This window comes from Xenopus laevis, chromosome 1S (genome assembly GCF_017654675.1).
Source record: "Xenopus laevis strain J_2021 chromosome 1S, Xenopus_laevis_v10.1, whole genome shotgun sequence".
Lineage (NCBI taxonomy): Eukaryota > Metazoa > Chordata > Amphibia > Anura > Pipidae > Xenopus > Xenopus laevis.
In genome coordinates, this window is record NC_054372.1 from 136810315 (window position 1) to 136824005 (window position 13691).

At 36.4% G+C, this 13691-nt stretch overlaps 1 pseudogene; it reads left to right on the top strand.

The window, feature by feature from the left end:
- The window catches only part of LOC108705073, a 260667-nt pseudogene that overhangs the window by 37583 nt on the left and 209393 nt on the right, over positions 1 to 13691 (top strand).

The window sequence follows — 13691 nt, forward strand, 5'->3', positions numbered from 1 at the left end:
AAAGAGCAAAACAATTCGCACCGATAAGAATAAAAATCCACATTTCGCAATGTAATATTGTTCCTTAAACTGTTATTACATTGCGAATTTTAACTGCGCATTGCGAACTGAAACTGCGCACTCTTAAAAAGTGCTTAAAGGTGTCGTAATCTTTTGGAGCAAACATAATGACTTTATCAGTAAGAAGTTTTATTACATTGGCTGCGCATTGGCGCAAACTATAAAGTGCGCAAACTATAAAATTCGCAAACGGTCTTCCAGTGTCGGAAGTGGTCACTAAACAGTGTCCGGGTTCACAAAAGTTATATTCAATTTGCGCAAGGCAAAATTTGTTCGCGCAAAGGCATAACTTTTCACATTGCGAATACTTTTTCCATTACCGACTTTTATTACATTCCCCCGTAAGTGTTACTGAGAGTATACTTGTGTACAGTTGTCATTAGCATACACAGTAGAACATGCAGAAATGACTTAATAATTATTGTGTTTGTTTTGCAAATCGAAAGCAGGGACGCCCATATAAACATTTCTAGATATGTCAGTCAGTTTGTTTCATAATTACAAATAACTTTAAAATGAACTAGTCTGTTCTGAGAATTATTACTACATTAGTCTCTGTTAAAAATATGTATATGTGATATAATTCAAAGTATACATGCTTATATAGAGACAAATATTGTAAACAATTGGATTAAAACAGAGGAGAGATGGTGTTGTACATCTATATCAGGTACAGTGTTAGGAGTTGCTAACATGCCATCAATGAAGTCATTTATCTTAAAGTTATGTTTTCTGTCAGGTATATTAGTTTTTTTGTCTTAGCAGTACTTGTGCTTTGATTTGTATGTGCTTGATGCTTCATAAAGCCCATAATGAAGAATCCATTGGGTTCTAATGTGAAGTTTTGCTACTTGAGCTAATGCCTGTGCACTCTTTTCCCTCAGCCTGAGGAGAAGCAGAAGGCATCTGCAGCATTTGTTCAGCTTCAATCTGCCTTGGGGGTTCTGGGATTCACAGCAATTGAGCAGAAAGCCATTTGGCATGTTATTGCTGGCATATATCACCTAGGAGCAGCAGGTGCATGCAGAGGTAAGGGAGAAGAATCAATTCTTTTTACTTGCCAATTGAATGCCTTTATACAAACACATTCATAGAGTTGACAAGGTCTTGCAGGGAAAGAATCAGCACACTAAATTCTGCCATTTGTCCCAGCTAACAATGCCATTACTGCTTTTGTCCCTTTAGAAACATCAGTTCCAAAAAATAAGGATACTTATAAGCACATGCAGAGTTGTGTCTGCCACAATTGCTAGCAATGAGACAAAACATGTGTGTGTTTCTATGAATTGCATTCAGTTGTAGCTAGCATCAAGGGTGAGAAGAGCATCACTTCTGGTGCAAGTTCAAAACAACATTAGCTTACAATTCTCTGGACACAAATCTGTAGTGCCTTTGATGGAGCTAGTTATAGGATGGTGACAGTTCTAGGGTTCCTTAGAATCAATAGGTGTACTTGATTAAAAAGAGGAGCAATGTGTAAGTAAAGGGAACATATTTGAATGCAAATAAGTAGAGTCACATTAATGAGCACAGCCTTGCATCCATTTTAGCCTGCCCACACTTCATTTATATCCCTGTGAAAGTTGTTTTTAGTGACACATGCTTTCTCTGCAGCGATTTGCTTTTGTATTAGAACTATCATTTGCAGTTTTATACCGTGACAATAAATTGCATGATTTGTCAAGCAATGCCCGTGGACAACTCTTATTCTAATATTGTTTGAGCTCTGGCTGACACTTCAATATTAAAAGAGACAGAAGTCATAGAAAGTATTTTATGTACATCGATATATCTTACTTTCTCGCATTGTCATTTTCAAGGTACAATAGGTTCATTTGGAATGGTTAATGTCTTGCATAGTGGCTGGGAATGACGCTTTGACCTTGTCTGTGGTCCCTGAGAGGACAGTCATTGTTAAAGTGCCCAGTGTGTAGTGATGGGAGAATTTATTCACCAGGCGCAAATTTGCGTGATTTGCCGCCAGCGAATAAATTCGCGAAACACCCGCGAAAATTTGCGGCGTCAAAAACGGGCGCCGGCGTAAAAAAAAAAAACGGGCGCTGGTGTCAAAAACGAGACGCCGGTGCCGTATTGCGATTTTTTCGCAGTTTCGCGAAACGGCGCAAATTTGCCCATCACTACCAGTGTGGTATAATCCTAACATGATGCCTGTTTAAATATTATTTCATTTTATATTATTTTTATTTCATTTCAAGGCATGCATTTTCCCAGCAATGACAGTTTTTCATTTTACCCCAGTAAAAATGTTCACATTTAACTTTACCATTAACCTGTTGCCCCTCTGTCTCTATTTTAATGTTTTCAGCATTTCTCTCCATATTCAAAGTATCTTTGTTGTTTGTAATGGCAAACTAAAAATACACAATAGCTACATATTTTATCATAATGCTAGAATTACAATATATTGCACTGCTCTGACCTTCTTTACAGTTTTTGCGAATTCGCAGTGTGAATACATATTCGCAAATGGTGCGAAAATGAGACGGGAGTTTGCGCGAGTGCATCCAATGTGCGAGGTTGTTGCGTGCGAAAATCGTGTTGACAGTAACTTAAATTCGCAGTTTGCAAAACTCTTTTGCGAATATTTCATCCGCCACCAAAGTTGTGGTGTAATTGAATCGCAGAGTGTGCTCATAAATATTCGCAATTTGCGAATTGTTACATATTTTAAAAGCTGCTATAGACATTCGCATTGTGAAAAAAAAATTCGCAATTCTGTTTGCACCTCTTATTCAGCTTTATAAATATAACCATGCACAGGGCAAATATATAAATGACCCCCACTATGTTTATGGTCAATGACTGAATCCATTATGTTATAAATAGTGGCAAGATGCTATAATCTATGTGGTTTCATTTTATACATGAACAGGAACATATACAGTTTGATGGCAAAAACAGTCTGCTGTAACGGGGATAAAATAATAAAATGCTCTTGTCCAGAGACTTTTCCTACAGTGCCTACTGAATAAGCTGAATTAATATGTTTTAATTGGGAATGGCTTGCCAATTCTGTGGCTTCTCGATAATTTTAGATTAAAGCTACCCACTGTGACAAGAGTGGTTTTGCTGATGTGCCTATTCATTTTGCTCAGCACAATGTGTTCTGCATTGAAAAGAAATTGAGGGAAACTGTAATTATAAAATGTTTCAGGTGCAGCCTTTTCTTTCTTTAGTGTATCACACCATAGTAGAAATGTCAGCAGTTAAGAGTTCATGTGTCATGTGGAGGCAATGAATTTACATAGGATTCTTGGTTATATACCCAGCGTGGGCAATCTGAATGGGAGGCAAATATGTGCACTGCAGAAGAGAAGGCCAACCTATGATCTTATCAACTACCTTGAATTAAAAAGGTTGCCACATGTTTTCCATATTGCCCCTAAGAGACATGGATCTAAAAGAGGGCCCTTGACTTCTGATAGACAGCATTATAGATAGGTATCTTGAAAAGTATTTTTTTATGCTATATAACAATTTTAGATAAAACAGTGGTTTGAATATGGGCTTTTTATATGATATATTTTATATAGACTACAAATGTCAGGTATAGTTTCCCTTTAATACAATTTTATAGAAACTCTATTCCTATAATAACTGCCAAAACAACTGGCACTGTCCCCATTTCCAAATTGGAATGACATGTGAAACTAAATACTGAAACAATGCTGTAGGAAAGAAACTGTTTTTCTTGGGTATATATGATGCAGAGGTTTCATAGTATCAGGGCCAATCTATTCCGTGTTCAAATAATAAAGAAACATTTAGCATTGATCCCGCTACAGGTCTTCTAGCTTCAATGGCAAAGGCCTTTTGTCTCCCAAGTTTCCCCATTATGTATTTTACTTAAGGATGACGATAAAGTGATTTAACAGAATATTGACATTGATTTTTTTTTTGCAGATGTTACAGTGTTACTAGTATTGTATCTGAAATATTTACTTGCCTCGAAACTTGTTTTGAAATATGATTTTCTTCAATTGCATTTAATTTTTTATTTTTTACTGTTTTTCCAAAAATTCAGTTTAAAATGTAATGTTCCTTTTTACTGGTGTTTGTCTGGCAGCTCAGTAATCCTGGAATGGCTTCTGAACTGTTACAATTTGTCACATTAGCTGATACATTTCTCAGCAGCATCTGTGGAATATATAGTGAATAAAGTACCCCCTATTGTAAAATATAAGGATATTATAAGTTACTGAGGAGTTTCATGACCATATAAAAACACGAGGCCGAAGGCCGAGTGTTTTTATACAGGTCATGGAACTCCGAGGTAACTTCTAATATCCTCATATTTTACAACTGGGGGTACTTTATTTATTATAATACACAAATTTCAGTGAGTCATGTGACAGAAATTACATCAGAACTCACCGTTTATAACTGATGACATCAGAACTCACCGTTTATAAGGATATAATTTACAAGATATTCATGGCTTTTGTGTATTATAAGCAACTATTGTATAAATTCTAACAGCTACCGAAAATGAAACTCTGACAAAATATAAGAAAATGTACCAATTAATGTAACAATTTAGTACAGTTTGCAGAGTCTGTGGCCCCCAAGCTGCTTCAGACATAGAAGTTAAAAAAATCTAAATTTAAACTTAAATATTAGAAAAATGGTCACAAATAGAAAATAGAAAGTAATTGAAAAAAGTCTTTATTTCTGAAAACAACCGAACTGAAAAAAAAGTGTTGGACAACCAATGTTGCATGATGAACTTCAAAAGAGACTAGAACATATTAAGATAAACAACGGTCCAGGACTTGGTAGTATTCATCCCAGGGTACTTAGAGAGCTTAGCAATGTGATTGCCAAACCACTATATTTAATTTTTCAGGAATCATTGAGGTCTGGCACTGTGCTGAGAGACTGGCGAATTGCTAATGTGGTGCCACTATTCAAAAAGGGATCCTGTTCTAAGCCTCAAAACTATAGGCCGGTTAGTTAGTTAGTTAGTTAGTGGTAGGAAAGCTTTTTGAAGGGGTATTAAAGGATAAGATACTGGACTTCATAGCAAATCATAATACTATGGGTTTGTGCCAGCATGGTTTTATGCGTAATAGATCTTGCCAGACTAACTTAATTTCTTTTTATGAGAAGGCCTTCTGGGAAGGCAGTGGATGTGATTTACTTAGACTTTGCTAAAGCATTTGATACAGTGCTACACAGAAGGTCAATGGTTAAATTAAGGAAAGTTGACCTGGAACATAGTATTTGTGCCTGGATAGAGAACTGGCTAAAAGATAGACTACAAAGAGTGGTGGTAAATGGAACATTTTCTAATTGGACCAGTGTTGTTAGTGGAGTACCGCAGGGCTCTGTACTAGGTCCCTTGCTTTTCAACTTTTTTATTAATGACCTGGAGGTGGGCATTGAAAGTACTGTTTCTATTTTTGCAGATGATACTAAATTGTGCAGAACTATAGGTTCCATGCAGGATGCTGCCACTTTGCAGAGTGATTTGTCTGAGTTGGAAAACTGGGCAGCAAACTGGAAAATGAGGTTCAGTGTTGATAAATACAAGGTTATTCACTTTGGCAGAAATAATATAAAAGTTATACACTAAATGACAGTGTGTTGGGAGTGTTCTTATCTGAGAAGAATCTAGGGTTTTTGTGGATAACAAGTTGTCTAATTTTGGGCATTTTGATTACATGTCTTGTAATACACCTGAAAAAAGCCATGTGTGCTATAGGCCTAATCATTATATAGTAGGTATCTATCAATAAGGGAGGACTCCACGACTAATTTTGTCGTGATCCAACGCTCTGCGACAAAACGCATGCGTGCAGCATCTGCATCCGACAGTCGTGTCGCGTCGGATCAATGCTGCGACACCATGCGACAATTCTATCTCTTACCTTATTTTTGTTGCATGCGTTTTGTTGCAGCGCGTCGGATCGCGACAAAATCGCTCGTGGAGTCCTACCCTAATATCTCCTTGTTTAAAAAAAGACTGAGTTTAGCCTGTTCAGGTGGAGTGAGTTAAGGTTGATTTAATAAACAGCAGTATGAGAGTGTGAAGGGAAACATTTTTGCCTAAGATACTTTGCAAATGTCTGCTTTTGTCTAACCCCTTACACAGATTTAGATTCAAAGAGCTTATAAAGTTGTAAAGTATAGTATGGTATGGTTAGAATGAGGGCAGAAGTTTAAAGAAGAGACATGCTTGAAATGCTGAGCAAAATTATAATCAGAAAGAATAATCCAAGTGTGACACCACAAAATCAATAAAACATCAAAAGAAGAATGAACCAGAAAATGATATTGACTTCTTACCATATTAATGCTGGTGCTCTGTATAACAAAGGTGACCTCAAAATCAGCTCTAGAAGCCATAGAGCTCATACAAACTTAGGATCCCCGTGCAGCAATTATAAAGATAGATGCATTATTATTATTTTGCTTTAACCAGACACTGCAGTTAATGAGCGAATCTCTCCCATTTTGCTTTGCCAAAAAAATTGTGATACTGCTAAAAAATTCATGAAATGGCAAAAAATCCCAAAACAAAGGCGACATTTTTTTTACATGCAAAAGTTTTTTACGCCGAATCACATTAGCCACGGCTCCATTACATATTTTGTAGGAAGGGCAACATATGTGTATGGTCCGCTTGGTTGATAAGGAGTATGAGGACACTATGAGGCATGACATAAGTAGGGAAGGGAAGCCCTGAAATTTTCTTTTCAGATATTAAAATCACTTACCTGATACACCAGTCTGGTGTGTTTTTAAAGGACATTTAGTATTTTGTGTTTTGTTATAATGAATGTTTACAACTAGTTTTGCAACTTTGTACATTTGAACAAAAGGAGTTTTTGTTGACCGATCACAAGTTTATATCTTTATTCCAATACCTTATTTTAAACACATGATTTACTTTTGATCCATAAAATATCCTATTTTTAGTTGCACCCACTTTGACCATAAATCTATCCAAAAATGCCTCCAACTATACATGTAGGAAAGACTAAAAATGAGATTCAAAAGGTCCTATTTTCTTATTAGGTTTATGTTCTCTAGAAGTCATCCACAATACCATTACTCTCCTACCTACACTTAGACCAATTACTGGAAATGATGTATTTCAGTTCTTTGCAGCAGCAGGGTTTTTAAAGAATGTGTATTAACATGGAGCTCAGCATCCCCGCTCTGTTATCGATTCCCCTGTCTTGTGCCAAAGAGAGAAATGAAATGAAAGAAAACGCAGATAAAAAATGAATCAAAGCAAGGTAAGAAACAAATCTCAGAGGAGGCCCTTTGAAAGCACTGAACCTTTTAGGATTTGATAGACATTTCTGACTGCTTTGTCTTTATGGCTATCTTTTGAAGTTTTTCCTTGTGTCGCCCATGTCTCTTCCCATTGACACGTTCTCTTGTTTTAGAGTATAACGAGGGACTAAAATGTCTCATTTCGGAGTAAAGAAAGTGTCCGCTCTAGTCCAATCATTATCATGCTCCCTATTGTCATTTTCAAATTAAGGCTGTTGATAGATCAAACAGAAAGAAGGTTTAGGTTCACATACACATGAAAAAAGAGACATAAGTACATCAAGTTCATCCTATTCCCAGTGATACAACGTGCATGCAAAATAATAACACTTCCAAATTCACTTTGCTTGGGATAAACTCTCTACCTACAACAAAACAGTAATGGGATATATAGTACACCTTGGATCAATATTGCAGAAAGAAATAGTTTTAGGGGCACATTTACTTAGCTCGAGTGAAGGAATAGAATAAAAAATACTTCTAATTTCAAACGTTTTTTTTTACTACTTCGACCATCGAATTGGCTACTTCGACCTTCGACTACAACTTCGGATTCGAACTAAAAATCGTTTGACTATTCGACCATTCGATAGTCGAAGTACTGTCTCTTTAAAAAAAACTTTGACCACCTACTTCACCACCTAAAACCTACCGAGCATCAATGTTAGTCTATGGGGAAGGTCCCCATAGGCTTTCTAGCCAATCAAAAAAATCGTTTGATCGATGGATTAAAATCCCTCAAATCATTAGATTTCGAAGGATTTAATCATTCGATCGAACGATTATTCCTTCGATCGTTCGATCGAACGAATAGCGCTAAATCCTTCAACTTCGATATTCGAAGTCGAAGGATTTAACTTTGACAGTCAATTAGTTAATTAACCCTCGATATTCGACCCTAAGTAAATGTGCCGCTAAGTGTTCTTTTGTTACTAAACAGGTTTAGAAAACTCCATCAAGTGATATATTATTCACTGAAATCTCCTTCATAACATTTCTTATTGTCTCGTCTTTTTGTTCTAACTTGTTTGAAGCAAACATTTTACTTGAGGGCTGTGTGCAGACTCTGCTTCTACATAAAGTTATCACACTGTACCTTTCATTGAACATATCTTTTTTGTCTTTTTACATGATAACATCTCACCAATTACTTGTCCTCTCATTTTGCCATGGGCACAGAACTGGTATAAACAACAAGAAAACAGAATATTCAATGCGGACATATATCAGCAACACCATAGTTATTAGTGGACTGATGGTCACCATATTCATGGGAAACGTAAATCACAAAGTATGTGGGAATATATATATATATATATATATACTTTCAGCTTTAATTCAGTGGGTTGAACAAAAAGATTGCATAAAAATGTGAGGAACTAAAGCCTTTTTTTAACACAATCATTTCATTTCAGGGGCTCAAAAGCAATTGGACAAATGACTCAAAGGCAATTTCATGGGCAGGTGTGGGCTATTCCTTTGTTATTTCATTATCAATGAAGCAGATAAAAGCCCTGGAGTTGATTTGAGGGGGGGGGGGGGGTGCTTGTATGTGGAAGATTTTGCTGTCAACAGACAACATGCGGTCAAAGGAGCTCTCCATGCAGGTGAAACAAGCCATCCTTAAGCTGCAAAAACAGAAAAAACCCATCCGAGAAATTGCTACAATATTAGGAGTGGCAAAATCTAAAGTTTGGTACATCCTGAGAAAGAAAGAAAGCACTGGTGAACTCAGCAATGCAAAAAGATCTGGACTTCCACGGAAGACTACAGTGGTGGATGTTCGCAGAATCTTTTCCATGGTGAAGAGAAACCCCTTAACAACAGCCAAACAAGTGAACAACACTCTCCAGGAGGTAGGCGTATCGATATCCAAGTCTACTATAAAGAGAAGACTGCATGAAAGTAAATACAGAGGGTGCACTGCAAGGTACAAGCCACTCATAAGCCTCAAGAATAGAAAGGCTAGATTAGACTTTGCTAAAAAAAAAACATCTAAAAAAGCCATCACAGTTCTGGAAAAACATTTGGACAGAGGAAACCAAGATCAACCTCTACCAGAATGATGGCAAGAAGAAAGTATGGAGAAGACATGGAACAGCTCATGATCCAAAACATACCACATCATCTATAAAACATTTGGGAGGCAGTGTTATGGCTTGGGCGTGCGTGGCTGCCAGTGGCACTGGGACACTAGTGTTTATCCATGATGTGACACAGGACAGAAGCAGCCGAATGAATTCTGAGGTGTTCAGAGACACTGTCTGCTCAAATCCAGCTAAATGCAGTCAAATTGATTGGGAGGTGTTTCATAATACAGATGGACAATGACCCAAAACATACAGCCAAAGCAACCCAGGAGTTTATTAAAGCAAAGAAGTGGAATATTCTTGAATGGCCAAGTCAGTCACCTGATCTGAACCCAATTTAGCTGCATTTCACTTGTTGAAGACTAAACTTCCGACAGAAAGGCCCACAAACAAACAGCAACTGAAAGCCGCTGCAGTAAAGGCCTGGCAGAGCATTAAAAAGGAGGAAACCAGAATCTGGTGATGTCCATGAGTTCAAAACTTCAGGCTGTCATTGCCAGCAACGGGTTTACAACCAAGTATTATATATTAACATTTTATTTTCAGTTTTTTAATTTGTCCAATTTCTTTTGATCCCCTGAACTTTTTTTTATGCAATCCTTTTGTTCAACCCACTGAATTAAAGCTGAAAGTCTGCAGGTCAACTGCATCTGAGTTGTTCCTTTTAAAATTCATTGTTGTAATGTACAGAACCAAAATTAGAAAAAAAGTTTTCTCTGTCCTAATATTTATGGACCTAACTGTATATACACACAGTACAAATCTGCTGTAACCTAAGCCAACAAACACCATGGAATGTTCATATCCATGCATATCAGTAATATAAAAGCATACTACTTAAATCATTTATGTACTATTTATGAGCTACACTTTACAATTATTACGATCTAGCTACACATTTTATGAATTAATTTCTATTGTAGTTGTGACATATATGCGTGAGCATACTTTAGGTGAGTTTTTTTTGTGTTTGTAATATTCCTGCTTGACTTATACCTAACCATGGCAATTTTGTCTTAGCAACTTGGGACTTTTGACACAGTTCTGCTAAGAAATGTGCAGATGACGGTATGTAGAAATTAGCTGCATATCTATGGAGGTTAATGTGTGTTTATACATATATATATGTATATATAATACACAAAAGCCATGAATATCCTGTAAATTATATCCTTATAAACGGTGAGTTCTGATGTCATCAGTTATAAACGGTGAGTTCTGATGTCATTTCTGTCACATGACTCACTGAAACTTGTGTATTATAATAAATAAAGTACCCCCAGTTGCAAAATATGAGGATATTAGAAGTAACCTCGGAGTTCCATGACCTGTATAAAAACACTCGGCCTTCGGCCTCGTGATTTTATATGGTCATGAAACTCCTCTGTAACTTATAATATCCTTATATTTTACAAGAGGGGGTACTTTATTCACTATATATATATATATATATATATATATATATATATATATATATATATATATATATATATATATATATATATATATATACTCTATGTACTGTGTGCCCTTGTTGCCTACAGTAATTAAACTGAGGCAACATTTTCTTAGTCCCAGTTTAATGGGATTTTGGTCTTCACTTACTGATTCACCTATAATGCTTCCCAATCAAAAGGCAATCAATGAGGCAATAGGAACAGTGCATCCGCAAACAAACAAAAGATAACAAAAGAAGATAGAAAAAGGGTAAAATAAATTATTGGAAAGGGATAAAAAACTAAATTGAGGTACGCCTCCATAATAATCCAGATTCAATTCAGTGAGATAAAGGTTTATTATTTGAAAACTCATAGACATGATTCAGATTGAGATTCAATTCATAAAAACTTATCTCACTGTTTATCATGTGAAAACTCTATTGAAGTCTATGGGAAAAATTAATTAATAGAAAAGATTTTTTCTCCTTGGATTGAATCTCGTCCATGAGTTTTTGCTTGATAAACCGGGAGACAACTTTTTCTCACTGAATTGACTGTGGAACATTGTTATATATTTCCCTTCAGATAGTCTTTAGAAGTGGGATCAGGTCATAGGGATGGAGTTGTTGGAGGGCCTAGACAGAGGCTTGTAGGGGGCCCAGATATCCATATGAGCTTGTACAGTAATGTATTTTTAACTTATGCTATTGCCCCTTCAAAATTCATATTACTTGTTAATCTCTTATGAACTTCTGTTGTTGTACAGGTTACAAGTGTTTTCCATTCTGCTGCTCTAGCTATGTTAAAACATGGTTTATCAAATTCTTTGAGGGGTTTGAAAAGCCTTTCACATAGGTATAAACTTTTCAGTAAGAAGTTCATTTTAATGGCTTCTATGTGCCCAAACCAAGACAGAGAATAAGTAGTTGACTTATTCATAAAAATATTTGATGTTTGATGAATCAGTGGGTGAAAATTGTGCTTAAATATAAGCAAACTGATGAAATATTATTTAAATTATTTCATGATACTATATAGATTTAGTTTTATTTTGATTGTTATGATTTTGATTTCAAGAGCAAGTGATTTACTCTTTACCATACTGAATGCTTGCCTAATTGTGAAGGTTTCTGATACATAAACAATGATTATAAACAAAGGAGCAGGCTGGATCAACACAGTTCTCTGAATTGATAATTACCTGTCAGAAACTCTTCTGCTGAAAAAATGTGCACAAACTATTTGGTACAACTCCAGTGTTCAACATCTAAGCATTTTTCTTGGGCAGCATTTGCTGCCTAGTTTGTCAGTCAGAAAGGTGAATTGAAATATCTGTCACTGAAAAAACATGTCCGCTTTAGAATTTGAAGGTTGCAAGTTATCATGTGTGGGTATTGGAGGTAAATATATTTAATTTTTTTAATTACAAGTCTATATAAGTAAAGACAGTGGGGCAAATTCACTAAGATTCGTAGTTGCGCCAGGCGTAACTTCACTGCACTTCGCCACACTTCGCCACACTTCGCCAGGCGTAGTTTTACCAGCGCTCCGCAAATTCACTAAAATCCGAAGTTGCGCTCAGGGGTAGCGTAAGGTTGTGAAGTTGCGCTAGCGTTGATTCACTAAACGAAGCGAAGTTACGCTAGCAATGGTTAATTTGCATACGGCGCCAAATTCAAATTTCAATGGAGGAATACGTACAATCACTACACAAGCCTGGGAAACCTTCAAAACATCAAATAATTTTTTTTTTTGCCCTACACATGTGCCCACTGTATAGTTAAGTTGCCATGAGTTAGGAAATATAGGGGGGAAGGAGGGGAGCCTCAAAAAATTTTTTCAGCCTATCACCCATAATATAGAAAAAACGCCAGCGTTTTTTGGGACTTAGAAAAAATTTGAACTTTTTTTGAAGAAATCCCTATCTACTCTATTGCGCTTCGCCTGGTCTGAGGTGGCGAAGGAAGTCTAGCGTAAAAGGTAGCGTTCAGTACACTGCGCGCGTTAGTGAATTTGCGTAGTTACGTCCGTTGCGCAAATTCACCAGGCGTAAGGGTGCGAAGTTACACTAGCGAATTTATGCCAGCGTTCGTTAGTGAATTTGCAAAGTAACGAAAATGACCAACGCTAGCAAATTGACGCTAGCGTTAGGCGCTTCGGCGCTTAGTGAATTTGCCCCAGTGTGTAATCAAAGGAAATACTGAAAACGAATGGAAGAAAATAAAAGAGGTAAAGAATAATAATGGTATATGAGGGAAAGTTGAAAAACAGAAAAATAATTCTGGACATGTAGAAAAGTGTGCAAGAATGAGAAAGGAATAGTCATCATATTTTTATACAGCGCCAACGTAGAGCTTTACAATAATTTAACAAGGGTTATAGAGAATCATTTATGAAATATGGGAGAAGGATGGGAACATAAATTAAGATGATTTCTTCAAAAAGGTGTATGGGTAATGAAATTAGGTATCAAAGGGTCAAAAGTGTGAAGAGGGACAGGAGATTGCTGTAAAGGGTATCTAAACTTAAATAGAAATTTAATATAAACTTACTCAAGATTGTTCTCTGAGCATTCTTACAATTTGCTTTATTAGTCTATTGTTAGTATTTTCTGAGGTATTACAAGTTTAGGCTGCTGACATCGGGGTTTATACTCAGCATGTTATTACAGAATCAAAATGTCCGTGACCCTAACTGACTATTTGGGATAATGTTATTAATGCTCCAAAGTGTTCTACTTGTCATGACAACCAATCAGCAGGTACATTTACTTGGCAAACAAATATTTGATTTGTTG